General features: G+C 40.0%; 1 protein-coding gene across 3 annotated transcripts in view; it reads right to left on the bottom strand.

The window, feature by feature from the left end:
- The window catches only part of PDE3A (phosphodiesterase 3A), a 319769-nt gene that overhangs the window by 224476 nt on the left and 69521 nt on the right, over positions 1-25772 (bottom strand). Inside the window, exon 1 of one of the 3 annotated variants that reach the window (XM_082740634.1) lies at positions 11635-11701. The exons of the other annotated variants lie outside the window; for them this stretch is intronic. The gene's annotated coding sequence lies outside the window, so the exon portion shown is untranslated. Of the gene's footprint in view, positions 1-11634; positions 11702-25772 lie in introns of those variants that run through there. 3 annotated transcript variants of the gene reach the window in all.

Here is a 25772-nt window from a genome sequence, read left to right as displayed (position 1 = left end):
CACTTTTCTTGCGTCTAATGTTCTTTCGTTGTTGTTGTTAAGATTTGTTTATTTATTTGAGAGACCGAGTGTACACATGAGAACAGGAGAAGGGGCAGAAGTAGAAGGAAAAAAGCAGAGTCTCTGCAGATCTCAGAGCCCATTTCATGACCCTCAGCTGACAACCTGAGCCAAAATCAAGACTTAGATGCTTAACTGACAAAGCCAGCCAGGCACTGCCCTGACTATAACATTCTTTTTTATTCTCATTCTAATTGCTATCTTTCAAAAATCTTTGGATACTATCTATACCTCTATTATACTGTAGGTAGATACACCATTTTTGGAATAGGACCGGATATCATAAACTTGCAAACTGACATTCTGATAGGTATCTGTCTTTTGTTCATTTGGTGAACCAAGCGGTCAAAATGCTAATATTTGCTATAAAGTTATCTTAAGAGAAATTGTGGTTTTAAAAAAATCAGTAATTAACGATCATCATCCCTTTTAACTGCTGTGTTAAACCCAAAGTTTAATATAGATTACTCAGGGAAGAAAGCAGATAAAAATGATCATTGTAGTCTAACTTCCAGATAAGTCTTTCCTTTTATGCTTAATATCTTTATGGCCAAAGTAACTAGAAAGAAGGAAAAGATGGATGTAAATGTACTATATCGCACTGTTTCCAAAATTTATTCACATAGCTATCATCATCGTGATTTTACCATATTATGCATTAACCACCCATATAGTATAGTCCACTTAAATTGGAATTTTCTTCAATGAATTTATCTTTTTAAACTTTATATTACTACTTAAATTAAAACTCAGTAACACTTCATGTAAGTGGAAAGTTGCCATAAAATTAAATTCAGTGAGAAGCACTGCCATGCCATTATAACCTAACACGAGACTACTTCTTGACAAACACTCTTGAGACCAAGGCTTGCTCTCTTTTTCACAAAGGGAGATCAGTTAAGTGTTGGAAGGATGCAAAGGCAAACTATCACTCTGTTGAGATCTGATCCTTTCTGTTTAATCAGAAAGATTAGAACAGAACTGAAAAGCAATCAATATATATTAAACACATATATGACCCACAAGCATTTCTGGCTGCATACAAAACAATCTTTACTACTACCACTAATACGGACTCCACATTTAAGAAATACTAAAGTACATACTAGGTACATATTATTTACATGAACAGTTAAAGTTGTATTTTATCAAGAATGATGGTGCCTGGGTGGCTTAGTTGGTTAGACATCTGCCTTCAGCTCAAGTCATGATCCCAGGGTCCCAGGATCGAGCCCTACGTCTGGCTCCCTGCTCAGTGGGAAGTCTGTTTCCCTCTCTGCCCCTTCCCCTTACTCATGAGTGCTCTTTTTCTTAGATAAATAAATTCTTTTCATTTAAAAAATAAAAAGAATGATGGTGGCTAAACTAAAAACAAAATAGCATTCACCTGTTGATGAATTAACATTAATGCTATTGATGCTATTTGATGAATAGCATTCACCTATTCCTGAGTAACAGGAAGGGCAGTGTCTGACTATGTGCATGGGAGCAGAGAGCTGAAACAACAGGGAGAAAGTAAAGAGCACCTTGGCGCTCAACCCCCATGTGCCTACTTAAACTGATACAGCCTTTACAATAACTGAGCCAAAGCCATCTTTTTTTTTCTCATTTTTTTGATTTTTTTAATTTAGTTACTTGACATAAAGAGAGAGAGAGCACAAGCTGTCAGGGTAGCAGGCAGAGGGAAAATGAGAAGCAGGCTCCCCGCTGAGTAAGGAACCTGACATGGGGCTCAATCCCAGGACCCTGGGATTATGACCTGAGCCTAAGGCAGTTGCTTAACCAACTTAGCAACTCAGGCACCCTGCCATCTTTTAAGTAGCAAATGTTTTAAAGAAGTATTGATAATAATCCTAAAAAGACTACTAAAATTATACACATATGGATAAAATAGTATTCTTCGTTGTAACAAATCAATTATGTGACTTCTACCACAACACTAACATAAACAATTTTCATGTTATTCCAAAAGCTTAATGATCTCTGTCATTTACCAGGATTTAGACTTTTTCTACTGCATTCTTCTTATAAACTATGTATGAGGTGCTACAGAAAAGTCCATGTATCTTTCGTGCTAGCACCCCAAGTCTCCAACCATTCATTTCCTAGCGACACTATGCTTTCATAAATTATTCTGCCAATGGAGGCACCAGTTAGAAATTTGCAGGTGGTAAAAGAAAAAGTTATTATTTCTTTTTCTGTCTTTAATAGGAACAGCATCAGCAGCAGGTTCCTGGGAACCACTGCTAGTGTTTGGCATCCAGCCTCTCAATCTCAGAAATACTAGCAGTGCTGGCCTCTGGGAGCCAAGGACTCAGGATTGTTTCACCAGCAGCAACAGAAGCAGCAGCCCTTCCTTCCAGGAGCTCAGAATCAAATACATGTTCCTGGCCTCCCACCCTGGGGGGTGAATAGCATTCTGATTTGGGGGGCAGCAACTCTTTCTCCTTCTGGCACCAACAGTCCTTCTGTTACCTTTGTAATTGCTTCCTTTCATTCAATCTCTTGCTGCTTATATTAAAATGAGTTCCACCTTTCTGAATGTGTACTGCCATGCAATAAAATCAATATAACTCAAAAACACCTCCTCTTCCTGTCATTCCTCGCATTTAATTGAAAGTTCTGATGTATATATTTCATGTTAATGCAGCAAAATCTTTGAATATATATAAAGATATAGATGAATATACATGTTATACACACCCAACACAAATACGAGCAAGGTACTTTCAAACGTTGAAATCTTGATGGTCAAATTATACCTGTTTTTTTCTTTATATATTATGTTACTAATAAGAAAACATATGGAAAGCTACACAAATTTTAAAAGACAGAAATAATGCTTATTTCAAAAAAATTTTTAAATGTTTTTCTTTTTTTTTTTTAAGATTTTATTTATTTATTTGAGAGAGAGAGACAGTGTGCGCACAAGCAAGGGGAGTGGGAGAGGGAGAAGCAGACCCTCTACTGAGAAGGGAGCCCAATGTAGGGCTCAATCCCAGGACCCTGGGATCATGACCCAAGCTGAAGGCAGATTAACGACTGAGGCACCCAGGCACCCCTAAATGTTTTCTTTTTTTTTTAATTAACATAAATTATTTATTGAACGGTACAGGTCTATCATTCCTCAGTCTTACATATCACCCAGCTATAAGTACCTGTTAGTATATTTTCTACCTTTGAAGCTTTCTTATCAGGATGATTTTGTTTATAACAAGGTGTGACATTAAGAGCGCAGTGTTTGGGTCCGACAGATTGCGCTTTTACCTCAGTTTGACCATTTCTTTTTTTTGTTTTCCAACCATTTCTTAATCACATAATGTTGATAAAAGCCCACATCACAAGACTGTTGAGAATTTTACATGAGATTACATATGCTAAAAGTGAGGCACCCTTATCCTTTCCACCTATTGTCTTTTGTTTAAATAGCAACTTGGTGCACCTGAGTGGTAAAGTCCATCAAGCAGCCCACTCTTGGTTTTGGCTCAAGTCATGATCTCAGGGTCGTGAGAATGAACCCCGTGTAGGTCTCCGTCCTCAGTGGGAAGTCCACTTGAGATTCACTCTCTCCCTTACCTACTGCCTCTCTCCCCACTTGCTCATGCTCACTCGTTCTCTCTCACAAATAAATATTTAAAAATAAATATATTTAGCACCCTGATACATACTCAAAGTCAAAAAGTCACAAATAACAAATGCTTACTATAAAAGTTGAGAAATACAAAGAAACATTAATTAGGGGAAAACATCACCCCCAATTCCTCCATCTGACAAGGAAGCACTGTTCACATCTGACTTACTTCCTTCACTATTTAACTATGCACTTTTATTTGCATATTTTTTATTCCCTTACACACTTGTTTAAAAAAGTCACTGTTTTTCCCTTAAGATTTCACCATAAGCATTTTTCAAACACTCTCTGAAACACTGTGAATACCATACAATTTAACTATTATAAATGGGAAACATTTTGATGGTCTCAAAAGGCTGCATCCACACCATAAAATGGACAGCATCCTAACATCTGTCTTTCTTTTCTACAGCATGAATCTTGGGAACAACAGCTTGTCTTCCTATTTAAGTGCAGCAAAGCCAAGGGGACTGACTCCAAGTTTCATTTTAGTTCTAGCTAGTAAAAACATCTCCCAGATTCAGGCAATGGGCTGAATGTCAACCTGTCTCCCGCACACATCTCCTCCTTTGTTCCTAAAGGGCACACCAGTAGGGAAAGAAGAGAGAGAGGCTGACTACATGCCACTTCTAAACTAAATCTCAGTCCACTCTTAAACCAATACAAAGAGATTCTCCCAACATAACACAAGCATTCCAGGGACACCTATCTGGGTGGCCCAGGTCATTAAGCATCTGACTGGTGATTTGGCTTAGGTCATGATCTCATTGTCAAGAGCTTGAGCCTGGGGTCAGGCTCCCCACTCAGCATAGAGTCTTCCTGGGATTCTCTCTCTCCCTCTCCTTCTGCCCCTTCCTTAACTCATGTGCTCTTGCTCTCTAATAAGTAGATAAATCTTAAGAAAAACGAGGTATTCCAAAATAGGTTTTTGAGTTAATATTTATATAAACTGATGAAATTCAGAATATAAGTGACAAGGTAAAAAAATAAAAACAGTGACAACAAATTCAATATTATTCTGAAAAGAAATGGACATGGAAACTGGCATCTCCCCATGAGAAATAACCAACAGAAGGACAGTTAGGAAATCTATTAACCAGGCACTGTCCTTCCTACTTTTGTGACAGCACAGCTAACTCGTTTATAAATAACAAATCCATGGGAAGATGAGCACATACAGATAAAAACTCGCTAGTAGATTAACGTATCCACGCTCCTGAAATCCAGGAGAAAAAAGGATCTGGAAATATTTTTGAAGAAAAAATGTCAAAGATCACATCCGTTAGTTAGGAAAGTTAATATCTAATGGAACCACCAGAATAACCATAATAACTAACCAAAGAACATCATGAAAACCTGTACAGAAGATAGGCTCAAGATACAGCAATTTTAGGGAAATGAGCATAGCTTTTCTAAATGGCAATTTATCTGACATGTTTATTAATTTTATCAGGACATTGTTTACAAGGTTTTTTTTTTTTTTAAATTTTACAACATTGCCATATACCAACTATGACAATTATATTGCAAGTTATTCTTTAACAGACATAACAACTCAGATAAGAAACACTCTACCATCTAACTCCCAAAAGTGGATTAACCCTTATAATACCTTTGAATAGAGACATTGTATCCTTTTCTAACACTTGACTTCAGACTTTATGGAACCAATATTCTATTCTGGATCTACCACTTACTACAGAAGAAAATACTGTAGTCTAGTCTGGATCTATCACTTACTACAGAGGACAATATTATATAATAATTTCTATGTAAAACATATACAGAATTACATTATTCATATACACAAAAATAAAACACATATGAGTTAAGGTATGTATATACATTCTTGACACATGTGTTGTGTGTCTTCATGTATATACACAAATTCATACTTATATACACACATACCCTTAATACATACATGCCATGTTTTAGCCACAAGTGAAATAATATAAATATAATACTATTGAAAGTCCTATAAAAATTGAGTATAGCTATATAAATCTAAGGTCTAAGTATAAATTTGTTAGCAAAAACAGAACAAACTGCCTGGGTGGCTCAGTCGGTTAAGTGTCTGCCTTTGGCTCAGGTCATAATCCCAGAGTCCTGGGATTGAGTCCCGCTTCGGGCTCTCTGCTCACTGGGGAGCCTACTTCTCCCTCTCCCACTCACCCTGCTTGTGCTCTCTGTCAAATAAACAAACAAACAAACAAACAAATAGAACAAAAGGCATAAAAAAATGTTCCCTGCCTAGAATTAAAATTTAGAATCCTTTCTTTTTAGGGTTCTTCCTATTAGGAGGGTGATTACTTTCCCCATCAAGTCCTTTCTCAGAATTTGCCTGAGATTTTATCTTTATGTGAATTTCCAGGTTTGTTTTTCTGTTTTATGTGGGTTTTGTTGTTGGGTTTTGGGGTTTTTTTTGTTCTGTTTTGTTTTTTTGTTTTTTGTTGTCAAGAGACACAACCCTGGGAATGAAATGACTGATTAGGCTTGAATAAAAGAGAATTAAAGGATGTGCTGGGAAGGAGGCTTTGACATAAGTCAGGCAAAGCAAAAATTAAGGTAAACTGACAAAAGCGTCTCCATGCTCACAGAGTGAGAGCAGTTATTCTCAGAAAGGTCCTCAGTTGGAAAATAAACCCAAAAGCATAAGCTCTTCACTCGAATCTGCTGGGCAAAGTCAGAACCTTAATTCTTTCTAGCAGTGACTAACTGCTACTCCATAAAGAAAAAAGGGAACTATAAAAAGATTATTAGAACTTTATATTAATAAACTGAAATAACCAAAAATGAAACAAGAGGAAACCAGAGAGGGAGACAAACCATAAGAGACTCTTAATCTCAGGAAACAAACTGAGGGCTGCTGGAATGGAGGGGGTCAGAGGGATAGGGTGGCTGGGTGATGGACACTAGGGAGGGTATGTGCTATGGTGAATGCTGTGAATTGTCCAAGACTGATGAATCACAGACCTGTACCCCAGAAACAAATGCTACATTATATGTGAATAAAAAAGTAAAAATTTAAAATTAAAATTAAAATATACTGAAATAATCAAATCACTAGTTGTTCAACTACGAGGTAATGCCTGGTCTCGTGGTTGAACCATATGAACACACAAACATTGAATTGGATTTCCAGCAAATTTTTGGTAAGGATTCTTTTTATCAGTATATCAACAGTATTGGCCAACTCTGCCATATTTTTAATTGCTCCTGTTATTTATAAATTTAGCTTCATAGCTATCAATTTAGGTTATGCAGGATTTGGGCTACCTGACAACACAAACAGATACATGTTTTCATCAACGCTTTTGGAAATACAAGCTTCTAAGAAGTCAGCTCTAAGATATAAATATTATGGTTCAAAGGTGAAATATTCCTATTTATTTTATTAAATCCTCACCCAGATTTATATATGTCTCTTCTTGTCAGAGAACACACTACAAAATCCAGTGTTTTAAAAGTCTACCTGTTTCTCTACTTTATGAAACAAATTACATCGCTCTCCATCACTTAGCAAATTTTTACAGGGCAGAACACAATAAATGCCTTCAATTCTCCACAGTAAATGCCTCTAATTCTCCCTGTTCCCTGTTCTCGCTCCCTCTCTCTCTCTCTCTCTCCTGGAGTGCTGCTACAGAGGATAACGATCCCTTCACATGGGAACCAAAAGAGTTTGTCAAGATGTCCTGCACATAACTTTACACAGGCAGTTAATTTTTAACCCATAATTTTTGGTATTTTCCTTCATGCATTTTCCATCACAGGAAAAATACTGTACTTTGTGGTCAAGTGCCAATTTTTTTACTCTTGAAAATGTTACACTGACAGAAATATTAAGGGATCTCTGATGTTCTGCTTTAGAAAAGCTTTAGCTAAAGCAACAGTCCCTAAAATGTGCTCAGGCAGATTCAAGAGCTATTATCTAAATGGACTATTCTACTTCCTATTGCTTTGACCTTTTCCCAACATTGCTACACTCTTAAATGTCCGCCTGCCCCATATGCCACAAAAGAGAGAAACAGGAGAGCAACAATTCGTGAGGTGTTTACCTATATGTTGCTAATTAGAAAGCTTACCAATTTTAGCATAAACATACAGAGATGACAGAGAGAGAATGCAAAGCAGCTTACCATTTCTTCATGAATGTTGACTGCCACAATGCACAAGAAAGCTTGCCCATGGATGCCTTCACTTCCGTGTATTTAGCAAGCAGCAGTCACATGCCTACTATGTGCCAGGAGCTCTGTTACAAGCACTGTTCTTAGCAGTGAACAAGATAAGCCAAGTCCTCGAGCTCGCGTTCCAGTCGGAGTTGAACAGTAAGAAATAACACGTGCCATGCGGTGATACAGACAATGCAGAAAAATACAGTCAGGTGAAGACAGAGTATAGTAAACGAAGTGCTTTCATGACAGTGACCTTAGATAACACCACTGACTGTGAGGAAAACTGGACCAAGAGACTGCAAGCAAATGAGAGAAGAAACCACATGGGTATGGAACGGAAGTACATTCCAGGAAGAGGAAACAGTATGTGCAAAATCCCTGAGACAAGGACACGCTCCACAGGTTCACACAAGAGCAATGAGCTGATGTGACCAAAGGAGTAATAGGGAACAAGTTAGAAAATGAAGGCAAAGACACAGCAGGTGAACAGGTCACAGTTGGACTCATGGGCTATGTTAGGAATTTTAAATTTTATTCTGAAGGAGAGGTGAGACAATCACCAGGTTGCAGAGAAATGACAGCATTTGACTCAACATTCAAAGGACCAGCGCTAGTGCTGTGTGATAAGCAAACTATAGCGACGCAAGGACAGAAGCAGAACTTGTTGCGAAGCCTAGTGCAATCATACAGGTGATACCAAGACCGGGACAGAAACTGTGTAGGTGGGAAGCAGTGAGACGCTGAACATATTCTGAAGCTGGGTGCAACAAGACGTACAGATCAATCAAATGTGGGATGTGAGGGTAACAGATCTGGAAGAATAATCTGTGCCTTATGCAACTGGAGAAGTGGAATGGGATAATCAGTGTGTCCACAACATGATCTCCTGAATATCATCTCTATTTAAATTTTAAAACAAGGGCAAAGAGCATCTAACATTTTACAGGCTTTCCTCTCTGGCCTCTTTGACCCAAAAGTTGAACTTTCTATTTTACTTATTTCTTGAATTCTCTGACAAATGATGATTTTCTTTTTCCATAGTTTTGCTGCCAATACACCTTTACCATTTCTCTCACACACACACACACCCCACAAATCTGGAAACCAAAAGTCCATAAGCCTGCCACCAAACATGCATGAGGTTGGCTATGAAATCTCTTGAACCTATTGATTCAAACCATGTGGAGAGGCATTAAATTAAGAGTACTACAATGTTTTTTCTGAAGGTGCCCGAAGACAGAGGCCATTAACTCTTTAAAATCTTATTAAGACAGCATCAAGGAAAGCAGGCAATCTGCAGCACGGTGAGAAGAAATAGCATTTCTGGCAGGTGAATAAGGTGTGCATTTCCCCATTCAGAGCCCCATCGCTTAGAGTAAAATGGTGCCAAATTGTGAAAAGGGTATGGTAGTCAGAGGTCACTCAGTGGCAAGGGTCTGGCATGCTTCCCTGACATGTCTTGGCTGTCTATGGCTTGTCATTAGGTTAAAACCAAATGATCTTCAGCCCGTGAAGAGAGGGCAGCTAGTGCCCCATCTCTGCCAGCATTTTCCCAGGTGAGTTCTACAGATCATTAACCACATCAGCTGCTCTGAGACCAAAAGGATTCTCTGACCAAATAAACACAGGGAATGTTCTAGCCTAGATTTCTCCTGGGAATGTTCACAGTGATCCTTCTCTAAAGGTTTTGTCAAACCCTGTGGTGATCAAACCACTAACTATTTAACCAGCATTTCCCAAATTTATTTTACCTACCAGCAAAGAAAACAAGGACCTTAATTAGGACAATGAGAAGATGACGACCGTTTGGTGATACAGTGAGAAGCAAACCTGTCAAAAGTTGGTGAATGATTTCACTAGTGGGTGAGGGAGAGGTAAATGTCAAAGATGACTTCAGTTCTAACACTGATGACCAGGAAGGGGGAAACTTATATATTAAAACAACTGAGCTCCATTTCTTATAAAGATTTTATTTATTACTTATTTATTTATTTATTTGAGAGAAAGAGAGCAAGCAGTGGGAAGGGTGGAGGGAGAGGGAGAGAGAGAACCCCAAGGAGACAGCGACCTGAGCTCGGGAGCCTGATCCTGATGTAGGGCTCAATATCACTACCTCAAGATCATGACCTGAACCAAAACCAAGAGTCAGATGCTTAACTGATTGAGCCACCCAGGCATCTCAACTTCCAAATTTAAAGAAATGTATGTATTTTGATTCCATTCTATCCAGAGGCATTTATTGACCACTATGTTCTGTGTACTAATGCAGACACCAAGAACATGAATACCAAACAACATAGAGATCATTCTTGCCTTTGCACAACTTCGTCTAAGTGAGTCACTACAACTCAGTGCGAGATATGAGAAGTCTCATGTGCACGGAGAAGAGCCCCGATTCAGGAGCACCAACACTAGAGGCTGGGGATGCGGGAAGCATTCCAAGAGGAAGTAACATCTGAGCTGAGACTTAAAGGAACAGCGCAGGTGATGAGAGGGAGGTCAGATTGTTTAGACAGAGGAAAAAGGTAGATTCAGTAGGTGAAAGGCCTGGTGAGTCAAGTCAGGTCAGAGCAATGTAACAAAAAGAAATTTAATAGGTGCAAGTGTCACACACAAGATGAGGGGATAAAACTAGCTTCAAAGTTTACTAAGTTAACTAGTTAAGTAGTTAAACAACTGTACACTAGGGGTACCTGGGTGGCTCAGTCAGTCAAGCGTCTTTCTCCGGCTTAGGTCATGATCCCAGGGTCCCGGGGTAGAGTCCCACATTGGGCTCTCTGCTCAGCGGGGAGCCTGCTTCCCCTTCTCTCTCTGCCTGCCTCTTTGCCTACTTGTGATCTCTGTCAAATAAATAAATAAAATCTTAAAAAAAAAAAAAGTACTAGATTGAAACAGCAACCTTTATAAACACGAAACCCCTTTCTGCACGTCACTGGTCTTTTCACCAGCTCATCCCACACACTCTCAGTTAAAAACTGTCGACTACCTTGAACATATTCTCAGACTTCTTATCCCCTATCAAGACCTCATCGGCTCAAAATTTTGACATGCATCTTCCTCTAAATAAAAGGACATTTGATGTATTCATCAAAACCCAAGCAGAAGCCCGCACTTGCCTGTCTCGTCTCTACCCCCCATGACTCTTCTGCAGAGCAGATCAGATGGTGCCACTCTTCAGAAATGTCATCTCTTCGCCGCCCAGGCCCCAGCACGGCCTGTGAGGGCCTCCGTGCTGTGTCCCACTGCTCCCTCTATGACCACTCGTCACATACTTCTCTTGCCCTTTGCTCATCCGCTGTGCCCTCAGCTGTGAGAGTGCCGCTTGCCCTCTTCCCTGCATGGAATGCATTTCCCCCAGCGAGTGCATGTCACCTACTCCCCAGAAAGCAGCAAATGCTCCTGTATCAGTTAAATCTTCCTCAGCCCACCTACATAAAACACAACGCATCGCTCCATACCTACATACTGGTAGCACCCAGCCTGCTTGATTTCTCTTGGCAGCACTTATTCCAGCTGAGATAATATCAATTAGAATGAAATTTAAAGAGAACAGATGTAGCTAACTGTTAACCGGTATTCTAAAGGCTTAAAACAGGCTGGCGCATAGTAGGCACTCCGATATTTACTCAGAGAATTAATAGTGCCTGAAAGCTATGTACAGACAGAGAAGAGAACAATGAGATGAATGAACTGGAGTCCGGGGCCCAAATTCAGTGACGACTACAAAGGCGTTGCCTCGGTTTCTCACACACCTTGCTCCAGCCTTACCCAAATATGAGATTATCTCTGGCCATGAGCCCTCTGTGGAAGGACCGGATTCAAGATCACCGACGACCGGCAAAGCAAAGAGGCTGGAGGAGAACAGAGAGTAACATTCCCCGCCTCGTCGTCCCCTCTCAAAACTTGATCCGCTGTCCCTCCCTCGGGAGACACTCAATAATAAATGACTTGTCTGGAAGCGGGACCATTTTTACTGGAGAGGAGAGAGGAAAAAGGGAAAGGACATTTTCTCAGGATCTGAGCTGATTTGATTGGACAAGGGGAGAAGGCAGCAGACATTGCAGCCGGAGAGGGCTCCTCAAATTCTCACAAGACACAAATTCCTTGTTGTGCCTCAGATGGGAAGAGCTTCCTTTCAGGCGTATAGAGGAGAAAGGGTGGAGGGAAAAAATGCTCAGACGATGCTATTTTTGAACTATTTGTAAGAACGGCTATTCTCCCCTCCAATATTCTTGAACCACCCAAATGTCATGTTTCCACGCGCTGCTGTCTGGATGCTCTCAAAAGCATGGCTTCGAGGTGAGAGAGGGGGTCACGGGCTCATCTTCTCACATGCCACTACTGCTGCTAATTTTTTTAAAAGCTTTGTGACCTAGAAAGGAGATGTACGGTATGAATGATGCACAGACTGCAGAAAGCGAGGGCGTCAGCAGTCTATTTATACCTCCAGGAAGGAAAAAATGAGTCCAGGGCAATGACTCCATACTCCGAGGACTCAGTATGCGAAGATCGTCTGGAAAAAACAATCAACAACACAGCAGGGAATTCGTTTACGTCCTTAACTGAGGAGTAAAAGGTGAGGCCACATTCCCATTTTCCCGCCTCTCTCCAGAACTCTGATTGCTTTTGAAAGAATGTCAAGTTGATCCTTGATGTTTCCTACTACTGTGTAAAGCATCCCGAGTCTGAGTTTAAAGACACTGCCACCCACATTTTAAAAACTCGCTTCACTCCATATGTGCACACATACTCACATTTGGCTATAATCTGCAGCCGTTTGGACACGCTATGCATTTGGGGGGAAAGTTTTTCAGGCTTAACAAAGTATTTGGAAAAGCCTTACGGATACTTGTGTGACTTAACTCTGAAAAGGGGGAAGAAATGAGAAGATTTACACGGATTTGCACAAGATGGTAGAGAAACATTTTTCCAAAGGTATGTAGTTAGTTTCTCTTGAATGGTGATATATTTCCAAGACAAAGCAAGGGAAAGCACCCAGGCACAGCTGTTAACACTTATTCCTGCATCACTGGAGAATTTAATACCAGGCTTTAACCTCTAGACTTCTGCTTGTTTCTAATGTAAGTAGTATAGTGTGCGGCGCAATGAAAATGATGGTGTGAGGGTCCCCCATCTTGCTCCCGTCACCCACGTATCTGGGTGATTTCTGCCGGCTTGCTTTGTTTTTGAAGTTATTTTGCTAGCCATGGGGATGGGTTTGCCCACAACTGGTCCAAGTATGAGGTGTTTCCTAAGGCTAGAGATGAGGTCTTTCCTAGTGCACAATTTACTGATCCACATGGGCTCCAACGTGGAGCCTGGGACTCCATCACAGAACACAAACTGACTTTACTCAGAGTAAAGTAATAGAAGGCTCAAAATATAAACACCTCCCATTTCTTTCCCTAGCCAAGTCTTCTTATCATATCTGAGGCAGATAATTTAAGGCATGCTTCACTCTTTTCCATCATTTGCTGAAATCACGTTTGGTTTTAATTCACCAAGCACACAGTCATCACATTCACATCTTCCACAGCCTGACCTATAAAGGGGGTGAGGTGCATCTCAAATTGTTCACATCAAGAGAATCAAGGGTTTAGTTCTTTAATTGTGAAAACTCACAATTACGGATACTCACAAGTATCCGTAAGGCTTTTCCAAATACTTTGTTAAGCCTGAAAAACTTTTCCCCCAAATATGTGAGCTTGTAACAGTCAGTATTTTGTTGTCAAGTGAATGATATCCTTCAACCCAGTGCTATATATGTAAAACTGACCAATGGACAAAGTCTGTGAGTTTAGACAGAATAATAAACTTGATCTGACTGACGAGATTCCTCAGAGTGACATGGAGTGATCAAAACCAACATAACCAACTCATTTTGTTGGTTCTGTTTTTTGCATTAGCCTGTAAGTTTAAGAGGTATTGCTATGAAAGCCCATGAAAACCCTATATTCCTGACAGGTCGGGAGGGAGGGGACAGGAAGAGGAGGATAGAAATGAAAACTCAGCCATAGTTTAGTACCTTAAGCTAAGAAATACTTGGTAAACACCTGCAGGTCGACTATACAATAGAAGCAAAAGGAATTATGGGATGTATCATTTTAAAAATCTCATCTATATGCACCGCACCACTGAGAACAGAATTTAATGTTCGAGTGCTCCAAATTTTAAAGCTCTCTTGTCCTTTAACTTTCTGCTACATACAGCAATACCATGAGGTTCTCCCTCCTCCTTTTCCTTCTCACACACTGCCACAAAGAAGCTAACTGCATGATCTTGCCCTCCAATGGAAGTAGGCCTGGCATATGCAAATCAGCTCTTCTTTTGGTAGGTTATGGAAATACAAACCCTAGGGGTGGGGGGCCTTCTGAGCCATTGCGCACACTGTCTGAGAGGCAGGAGAATAATGTTCCCTAAGAAAAATTGCTAAATACAAAAAGAAGACCTACAATTAATCCTTATTTCTCTTTTTTTTTTTTAATTATTTTCATGGAATAGTTTATGATTTCCGTATTTAATCTTTAATTTATGCTAATCCATCTCTAGATAATTTTTAGCACAATTGCTGTGAGGCAAAAGCAGGCTAAGAGATCTACTCAGACATGTTTAACTTACATATAAGAAACGGAAGGAGATGCTCTTGTGCAATAAAAACAAAACACAGGAAAAAGCAATTACTGGTTAAGTTTTTTGGATCAGACAGATACTGCTTTTAGACTTCCTCTTTTGGTGTCTGTATACTTGATCATACTGACAGTCATTATTCATTCCAAAAAATGAGGTATTTCCTAAGAAGTTTTACAAGCAAGTAATTTTAGGGTAAGTATTTTCTTCATTTCTCCTCCCCTCCCATATCCTCAGATATACCTACGTAGGTAGTTAAGCTCCTATATTCAAATTAGGAGTGAGGACCTGTGATATGGTTTAGCAATGTCCACACACAGAAGAGACTAAGATTTCTCTCCAACACTACATTTATATTAATGTCCCTGAAGTCAACTTTTATATACCTTCTCTTTGCAAAAGGCAATTAAAACACAGCAATCAGCGTTGACAAGTGCTGGTTGTTAATTAGTACTGACAAATGAAAATAAACCAAAAAAGAATATATAGTAAGAAAATGATTATGTATTTTTATAAAGCTCCAAACACCTACAGAGAAGCATTTCAATGTGAAATTTTGATTCATCCAAACTCTGCTCACTGCTTCTGATAAATTGTACATGATGACCATGGCTTCTCTCCCCCCAAAAAAGCATCCTTCAAGCACAATATATATCCAAGGATAACTCACCCTACTTGCTAGGACACTGTATTTTTCTTTCACGCTATTAGGGACCAAGATGACTTTAACACATGTCTTTGTACCCCAGCCATGAAGTGCTTACATTTCCCGAGTTAAGTTTAAGCACATACCACAAATTCAATGTTTTAAACCGACAATGATTTCACAAGACCCGTCATCACGTCTTAAGGATTTTTCGTTAGAGTTTCCAAACTGCTGGATTTGACCACATTTTTACAAACTGCTAATAAGCATACATTTCAAAAGAACTGGCTTCCAATTTCTAACCTTTCACACTCTGCAGTATTGTTGACTAAATATTTCCATTTGTCCCCTACTTTCCACCATATGGTAGAACTGCACTTCCCTGTCTCCTTGACATTTAGTGAGGCCATGTGAAATCAGTGAAATGTCTTCACAAGTGGCAAGCATCACTACCGGGCAGAAGTGCTAAGAGCCAGTGTGTGATTTATGGCGTTCTCAACCCCTGACCAGGTGACTGGGAAGCAAAGTGGCCAAGTGCAGCTTCCTCTGGACGTGTGTGATAAGCACGTTCCTCCTGCCAAAACACACAGAAGTAAGAGGGAAATACTTTTTATTATAAGTCATTAGGGCTCTTGTGGTGGTTGTTACTGCAACCTAACCTTAGCCTATTCTGACTACTACACATACTGGCTTGTGATTCTTTGGGACACTAGATTGGGGAGGGGGGAAGGGCAATCCTACATTAAATAATTATAAAGGCCATTTCCTATGAAATATGTAGTGTCAATGGTTAAATTTCATTTTGATGCATGCACGGAAATAGGTTTTCAAATTTTATATGAGCTCAAGGATTAAGTGGTTCAGTATTTAACAATAAATGAGAATAGTACAAAAGGATGGGGGGGCGGTCCACAGATGAGAAAGGGTCCTTCATGTAGAGGTACGAACCTAGGAAAAGTAGAGGAAAGAGAAGACAAGGAGATTTCAGAAAATGGAAATTAATTCCAAATGAAGGTACAGGCACTGGTAGGGCACTGGACACATGGGAAGGTTCAGGAAACCTAAGATACAGACCTTGGAACACTGTAAGATCAGATCTTCAAGTCGAAAGTTTTTGTCTATAATCTGAATGCAGCTTCAAAGAGAGGAGTGGGTGGTGACAGGAGGGTGAGAGGAGGCAAACTGAGAGGAACACATTCCTCTTCTAGCTCAAACATACCCCAAGAGTGACTGGAGCTTCCGGAAGGAAATGTACATCATGCTCTTTTACCAAAGGTCCTCCAACCTCAGCGAAGAGAGGCTAGCGGGCAAAGCCCCAGTCTCTGACTTCAAGTTCAACTTCAGCCATGTACTAGTTATTACATCATGTCCTGATTTCTTTATCCATAAATTCACACTTCAGTGGCTCATCATAAAGATTTAAATAAGATAAAATATGTAAAATACTTAGTTTAGCAAGTGCCTGGCTTTGAGTAAAGGTTAACTAACCTACTGCATTTTATTACCCATAACATAAATAGGCCATTTCCCTCAGTACCCTATTTTTTCATTCTTCCTCTACTAATGATGCTGCCTTTGACTGTGTCTTTTTCTTAGGCTCCACCCACCCAAATTCGACTCTCCCTTCGGAATCCAGCTCATACCATTGTACTCCATGAAGACTGTTCTGAATGCCCCCAGAAAATCATCCCTTCCAATTCTGAACTATGACATATTTTCTAACTGCTTCCTGGCACTCAATTACAAAGTATCTGCTAGATAAAAGATAAATAAAGTGGTTTTTTTTTTTTTTTCAATTCTATTTTCCTTTGGCCAGTATTACTTCTTATCCATCGGTGTATATTTCCAACAGTACTTAGCTGTCATGGCTTACATGTACTGATCCTCACTGTTAAAGAATTTAGAGAATTAGATCTAATTCTAACATATAACCTGATTAAATTTCTTAGTATAATATATATAAGTTTTGTTCATAAAGTTCAGAAACAACAACTATTTCACAAAACTGGTAATTTTCTCCTTCCTTTTACCTATAAATAATCCGCGATTAGACAGGTTAAGTACGTATTCTAAAATTGCAGGGCATGTCAATGACAAGTCTTAAGAGAAAATTTACAATCCCTGATAGGAAACACCCTCCTTCTCCCCACTCCGCCTTATATTCCAGAAGCCCAAAAGGGAAGAAAGTTAATCTTCCACAACTGGTCAGATAGCATTCTTCCCTCCCATAGCCATAAAGATGTCACCAGGCAGATAGGAATCCTTGTAAACAACCAGCTATTGAAAAACAGTTTTTCTGCCAGATTCCACCAAAAAAATAAACGTAGTGTTCCTTGATACCCCTTTGTCTCCTCTGTAATAAACAAGCATGCAAGAAGTGTGTAAACAGTGGGGCTTACTGAGAAACAGATCTGTATTTGAAAAGCAATCAGCCCAGTAAGTCTCATCACTGCAACCTGAAAAATAAGGCTGGTGCAGGCCTCGTGGTTAAGTGATCCCATAAATTTCAAAGGGACTTAGGAACAGTTCTTGCTTCCCACCCTGATTACAACTTTCCTGAAACAGACTCTGACCTTTAATCTCTACTCCATGAAGTACATTTGAGCCAGCCCCTAGTAACCTACAGGATAAGGGAGCCATCCCGCCAACTTCTTTCCCATTATAAATTACTTTGGCATTTAAGTCTTTTTTAAATATTAAATCCTAACGAGTCCTTATAAAACATAAAAGCCAGGCAGTATCATGACTTTAACTTTTCACACCTCACTACAAATTATTGTAACTTTCAAACGTTTCTTATGAAGGCTTTCTCTCAACCTCAGAGTAAAAGCTTAACTTTCTTTGGCTCTTACACCACACTATGATTATTAAATCTTTTTTCTTATTTGTACTGAGTGCCCAAATAAGGACAATTGGAAACAACATAGGCAGAAAATTATTGATTTTGAAAGCTTGTCCAAATAGGTAGGAAAATTATAACTTATGCATGGTTCATTGAACAAAAACTGTTGTCACAAAGCAAAGCTCTCTTAGATAGTGCTAGCTGTCTGTCCCTATTTTTTCCAGACAGACTTATGCAACATCCTGATGTTTCAAACTATTCTGTCATGGAAAATCTGTCTCTAGGGTGGGGGGCAGGAAGAGAGTCCCATTTTCTTTTTAAAGTTATAATTCGAAACAGATAGTTAAACAATAGAGTAAACTCCTTGTACTTTGCAAACACTTTGAATTATGTATTGCAAATCTACAAGGTAAAGACAGAAATGAGCATCTGAAAGGAAAAACTCAGCAGACGCCCTTTTGCCCACAGCATTTCCAATCCTATCAAGTCAAAATACTTCCCTTTGCAAGATAAACAGTCAACAATACAAATACAATAGTGATCAGAACATTTTCAAGGCCAATATTTCATATATCAAAGAGATTTTATTTTCTTCCGATGTTACTATAAACATTTAATGGTTATTATGAGGTGATGAAAATTTTCCCTTTCATGAATGTAAAGAATCAAAACCGTGGATATCCTAAAACCTCATTCATGCTTCTCCTTTTTCAATGAACTAGAAGACAAACTGATAGAAATAGATGCAATTCATACTGGACCTCTTACATGTATGTTGACACAAAAATAAATTTAAAGTGTTTTCCAACTTTGTCTTGGTCTCCCCAACATTTAAATCTTACTGCCATCAACCCCTTCCTTCCAAAAGAACCTGAGGACAGATACGGCTTTTAAAAGTCCTATTGTCATTCTATGGACGATTACAGAAAAACTGTATTTTGAAACAAAGATTTCAATTTTTTAACTTTTGAAGCTGACTTAAAGACAGGACATACTAAATGCCAAGAGAATCCAAGACCCAGGGGTCTGGCTCAGTGATTAGAAGCAGTTACTGGACTGGAAGCAAGGCACACCATCTCCGGATGCGCTGTAGGAAACGCGCTCACTCAGAATGCAGCACAGTTCCTATCCTCTGTTTTGAAGAGATTATGACAGAAAGCTAAATTATTCCAACATTTCCACATTATAGTCTGTGCCTGAATGTACAGAATATTTATCTGTACTATACTTTGCATTGCTTTTTAGATGAATGACTTTTGAACCATATTTTCTTACATAACTAAAGCATTAAGTGCAATGTCAACATCTGAAAATAATTATTTCTGTGTATTCACATAACCTTGGAATGCTGAGAAATGTATTTGGCTTAAGACACAGCATAACAGCCATGACAACTCCGCCTTAACATGATATACACAGCAGACTTCTTTAAGGGAGGAAGGACTCTGTGGTTAAAGCCTTAGAGCAAACACTCAAAAGCTGGAGGGGCTGAAGATAAATTGAAATTTTAGGAGGCTGAACACCTGGGGATCGTTAGGAGCTCCCTTAGAAGAGAAAGAGGAGAAACTTGGTGAACTGGGGAGAAAATGGAAGTAATTCTTTCTAGCAACGTTCTCTGCATCCGAGAATGGGAAGCCTTCTTAACAAGAGAGAATCCCCTACAGGAGAACTCCAGAAAAGTCTTAAAGTTAGCAATACACAGGCGTGGGTCTGCTATGGAAGACAGTAATGAGGAAATCAATACCTGCTTTGAGTGTTCATTTTATTGCAACAAAAAATTACTTTTTTTTTAATATAAAAAGGTTAGCTAAAACTGCGGGGGTTTGGGGGGCTCTAAGATGAGTAACACGGTGCTAACCTAAATTCATTTCCTTTCAAATTCTGGAACTACGGGCTCCAGAGGGTATCTCTCACAACTATCTGTAAATTGTGAGAGTGAGAACAGGGCTCTCCTTCCTGTGGGCAGCCTACCATCCACGGTATGACTGGCATAAAGTAGAGATCGTTGAATAAATAAATGAAGGCTGAGTCAGGTATAATCTTGGTGCCCAAATGCTGGCTGTGACAGAACTTCATGAATCTGTAGCAAAATTGGAAAAATAAGGCCTGAAATTTTGTCATGAACCTTCTACTAATCTCTAGTATTAAAGCTGATTGACCCCATCTCACCCAACCCTCTCAGTTTGTGTTTACACAGTCCAGATGTGGAATCAATACTCCCAAAGGAATCACATAGCTCGTGGCTCAGAAAAAGATCTTCAATTTTGCCGGGACCCTGCACCTCGGGCAGAAGGGAAAGGAAGGGGTGGGGGAGAAGCCAAGTTCCAACTATTACAATTACAGAGGATGGAAGATTTAAAAATGATTTTATCTAATCTGCAAAAAAAAAAAAAAAAAAAAAAAAGCGCTGTTTTAAGGGGGAAATCAGTTCAATTTTATTTAATTCTAAGCCTTGCTGAAGCTGGAAGTGAGGGTTAATTTGCAATCATACAGAAAAAGTTTAGGTATATATATAGACACATATATATGTGTAGATACAGATAGATAGATTTTTTTTTCCCCCCACAGAATACCTTAAGCCCCTGAGAATGTGTGCCTCATAGAACTCAGAACAGAGTAAAGCAGCATTTACTCACCATCCTCCAAGAGCTGAGGTGACTAGAAACCAGAATCCTAGAGATGCCATCATACATACTCCTGATAAATTCCTAGTTCTTCTAAATACTTCCCTCCCTAATCCCAGACACTAGAACTGTCAGTCATTTTTTGGTCTGTTATTCCAATATGAAAAGTCTGACTTAAGCACCAGAAAAGTCTTGGGAAAAAACCATTTTTGAACACTGGTGGGCTCAGGGGACTGATCATGGAATATGAACCTTTTGCCCCTGAATGGTTCCTTGGGAACAGAAAACAGTGTATTTTTTAGTACAACCCCTCTGCGCCCCCCATTCTCCCAGGTGGTGCTAAACATCTAGCAGCTGCTGTCAGAGTATGTGAAACATCCTAAGAGCCTTCTGAACGATCAGGATAGATTTAGCAATCTGTCAACCCTAGTGCTTAAGAAAATTTGCATATGATCACCTGGGGATTTGATAAAATGCAGATTTCAATTCAGTGATCTACAGTGGGGCCTCAGAGTCTACATTCCTAGCAGCTCCCAGATAATACTGATGCTGCAGACCAATGAACTTACTTAAGGAAGAAGGATCTAATCCACCTTTACCTAGGTCATTTAATTTGAAGGGTATGACCAAAACTCCTCAGCACCAAAAATCTCAAACTTGCCCAATACCAGACAGTACACACATGCTCACAGGGTGGGAGAAAACTGCCAGTTTCCCTTATTTTACTTGCTTGTACAGATCCAACACTGTATTGTCCCAAAGCAGTTAAAGCACAGTTGTAGACTGAAGTCTGACCATTTTAGCTTTGTATGTATACTACGATATAAAAGCATGTGTGCATTTCTCATATAATCCTTAAAAACAGCTGTGAGCTGAGCAGAACAGATATAATTACTATTTAAGAAAAGGAGAAAACAGATTGATCAAGTTTAACAATTTACAAGGCACCTCAGTGGCTTAGTCTGTTAAGCGTCCAACTCTTGACTTTGGCTCAGGTCATGATCTCAGGGTTCTACAGTCAGCCGCGCACTGGGCTCTGCTTCAGTGGGGAGTCTCTGCTCCTCTCCCTCTGGCTCTCCCCATGCTCTCACATGTACTCTCTCTCTAAAATAAATAAATAGGGGGCTCCTGGGTGGTTCAGTGGGTTAAAGCCTCTGCCTTTGGCTCAGGTCATGATCCCAGGGTCCTAGGATCAAGCCCTGCATCAGGCTTTCTGCTCAGCCTCAGAGCCTGCTTCCCTTCCTCTCTCTCTGCCTGCTTCTCTGCCTACTTGTGATCTCTGTCGAATAAATAAATAAAAATCTTTAAAAAATAATAAATAAATAAATCTTTAAAAAAAAAAAAAGTTAAGCGACTTACTCATGGTTTCTCCTAACTCATGAGAATCATATTCAGGAATCATGCTCAATATTTGTAACAAGTCCCCAACCCCAAATTTCAAGTCTAGAGTCTACCCATTATAAGAGTGTCTTCTGGGGCACGTGGGTGGCTCAGTGGGTTAAGCCTCTGCCTTCAGCTCCGGTCACAGTCTCAGAGTCCTGGGATCGAGCCCCACATTGGGTTCTCTGCTCAGCAGGGAGCCTGCTTCCCACCACCACCACTCCCTCCCTGCTTGCTACCTGCCTCTCTGCCTACTTGTGCTCTGTCAAATAAATAAATAAAATCTTTTAAAAAAAAGAAAAAAAAAAGAGTGTCTTCCACATCATGCATCTTCCTCTACCTCCCAGACATGTTTTCTTTGGTATTTATGACCTTATTTCCCCACAGTTGTATAAAAAACCAAAAAAAGGACTATCAATGTCCTATAGGGTTGTCTGGGGTTCACTATTTCAAATTACGCTGCCTCCTAACTGAATGTTTTAACCTGGAGAAAAACCTAAATTCTGCTGGATAGAAGAAAAGAATTAAGATCCTCAATACTTGATTCAACAGTAGGGAGAGATTTTTGATCAACCTGAATACAAATGCTCATCACAGTTCATCAATATTGGTAACTGAGTGAAAATGCTCATAGTCAAGAACCTCACAGCGATGCCAATGCAACGAGGACTCCCCATGGCAGACTGAAAATTGAGAATTACCACCTGCCTTTCTGAGTTATCCTCAGAGAGAAGCTCTCTCTGAAGTGTAAGTCCAAGAATCCCTGGCCATTTCCGTTTTGTTTGCTGCAGTATCCCAGAACCCAGAAAAATGCCTGGTATTCAGAAGATGCTCCCTATTTTTTTTTAAACAAATAAAAAATGAAAGCTTGATTATAACAATCTACAATGTAATAAATGTTAAAGCCTGTGATACCAATAATTTTGGTTTAAAAGTAATACCCTCATTGCTTTTGTTAAAAGGAAACAACATCCAAAATGGAGTCACTTAGGTTAAGCTCCACCAAGACTGAATCCCTAACCTAACTGCAGGTCCAGCCTCTCTAAGAATTTCCTGATCACCAGTAAGCAAGGCAGTCTGCATGACAAGACAAGACCCCTGCCTAAAAGCAATCTGTGTGACAAGATCCCCTAAAGGAATGCGACCCTGCCTCAAACCATCCTTTCTTTTCTTTTGCTACTAACTTCCTGTCCACACCCATATCAGCCTATAAAAGCTTTCCATTTTGTACACCTCCTTGGATCACCTTTTGTGTGTTAGATGAGATGCTGTCCAGCTTGCCAAACACTGAATAAAAGCAACTAGATCTTCAAATGTACTTGGTTGAATTTTTGTTATTCAACAGATTTGATGACGGCAGCAGGACTGAAGGAGACTTCTGGCAGCTTTGGGGACAATGAGAAACACAAATGTGGTGGCTTTAAACCCTCTGAGCTCTTTCTCAGCATTTCCAAGGAACACAGGTAAGTTCCTCCCAGTTCTGAGCTCTGCTTCCTTTCTGTCCAGCTCCGGATCTGATCGGCTTTCCAGTTCCCTCACCTGTTTGGAGACCCCACCACTTAGCTCCATCCACAGGTTCCCTCATTAGTTTGGAAATGAGTCTGCAGTCCCCATTTGGGGTGGAGGGTCTGCTGGTTCAAACCTTTCTCCAATCCCCAGATTCGATCTAAGGAATTGATGGTGGTTACCTGCCAGAGTAGTACCTGGTCCTACTTAAAAGCCAGACTGTGTCTGGGATTAAACTGGGCTGGGTGGGATCCCATGGGAGACCTTAGGTGAATATGAAATAATATTACCTACTAGGTAATGGGAATCTTGGCAGTGAAAAAAGCCATACACATTGGTGGGAAGATACCAGGCATTTAACAGCGGTTAAGTGCTCACCGTCTCAAGAAGACTACTGGGATAGGCCCTTCTAGGTAACAGTTTAGCTCTGGGAAACCCCAAGCTCTGGCAAAAGAAATGAGATCTTTTATATCCAAAGGTTTGGTTGGGGTACCTTCTGGCACACATGCTTTTTTTATGTTCAAGAACCTTAGTCCCAGAAACTACAGATACCAAGCCATCTTAAATGGCAAAATTTTACTAAAAATAACCTACAATTACAAAGGCCATTACGGGGAATTTTCCAATTAGACAAGACAGCTCATTTAAGAAATGCACTTGAAAGCAAAAGATCCCAAGCTGAACAAACAGAATAGGATGGCTACTTTAATTTGTATGCGGAAACTTCAAGATTCAAGCTTCAAGATTCTAAGCTTCAAAATTCTAAAATTCCTTCATTAAAAGCATTGTTATAAAAGGCAAATGAGAAATTAAAGACACAAGAGGTACCTAACCCAAAGACAATAGAACTGACAGAACTCCTATTGCTCCCCTCTATCCTTCTTGAGTACCCATGCTTTACTAATTCTCAGTCTGAACTGCTGTTCCACTCTGAAAACACTATTAGGCAATCACCTTTCAAAATAAAGCTACCCCATGTTGCAGATGAACCTCCTCAGGCGTCCATCACCCCTTGGTCAAGGATTGAACTCAGGATCCTAGTTAAAAGAAGTTCCTAAATCTAGGGAGGAACCAAAAAGTGCTGTGAAAAATTTAGTCATGACTGGAGCTTATGACCCAGGCTGCCAGATCTCTACCAGCTTGTACACACATCGGTAGGACCTGCTGACGCCCCAAAATGGAAGCAAGAAGCAAGATGGCAAAACCCTGAGGATGGTATTTTAAGCTCCTCGGTCTTCAATATCTCAGGGACTAGAAAAGAGAAAGCTTGCAAAATAGCAGCTGAGGGCGCCTGGGTGGCTCAGTGGGTTAAGCCACTGCCTTCGGCTCAGGTCATGATCTCGGGGTCCTGGGATCGAGTCCCGCATCGGGCTCTCTGCTCAGCAAGGAGCCTGCTTCCCTCTCTCTCTCTCTCTGCCTGCCTCTCCATCTACTTGTGATTTCTCTCTGTCAAATAAATAAATAAAATCTTTAAAAAAAAAAAATAGCAGCTGAACTTTTACAAACTATTCCTATAGTATTTCCTGCTAGGAATGATTAGTCCATTATACAGACTTGTCAACAGATGATTAATCTGGCAGAATTTAAAGCTCATATGGAAGCCCATTTTCCACAGGCATTCATGGTTCCATACAATAAATAAGGTCACCCAGCCTGGCTCCAGCTGCGTTCTTTGTAAATGGATTATCTCCTGAGACCAGTGAATTGAAACAAAAGCCTCAGAATAGGCTCAGGGGGTGCCCGGGTGGCTCCGTTGGTTGGGTAACTGCCTTTGCCTCAGGTCATGATCCCAGAATCCTGGAATCCAGTCCGGATCAGGCTCCCCGCTCCATGAGGAGCCTACTTCTCCCTCTGACCTTCTCCCCTCTCATGCTCTCTCTCACTCTCTCTCTCAAATAAATAAATAAAATCTTTAAAATAAAAAAAAGGATAGGCTGGGAGGCCACCACCTAGACTGGACACATGACTATACCTGAGCATTTTGTTTTGGGGTTTTTTTTTTGCTTTTTGTTTTTTAGATTTATCTATTTACTTGAGAGAGAGTAAATGGAGGAAGGGGCAGAGGGAAAGAGAGAAGGAGAAACTCAAGACTCCCCGCTGAGTAGAGCCCAGCAAAAGGCTATATCTCACGACTCTGAGATCAGGACTTGAACCAAAATCGAGAGTTGGATGCTTAGCCAACTGAGCCACCCATGTGCCCTAATTCCTGAGCATTTTGAAAGGACCCTGGAACAAGACTGCAAACAAAGACGTGCCAAGCTATTAGCTTTACAACTATAAA

Source organism: Mustela nivalis (genome assembly GCF_964662115.1).
Source record: "Mustela nivalis genome assembly, chromosome: 7".
Taxonomy (NCBI): Eukaryota; Metazoa; Chordata; class Mammalia; order Carnivora; family Mustelidae; genus Mustela; species Mustela nivalis.
This window is presented reverse-complemented; position numbering and strand designations above follow the sequence as displayed.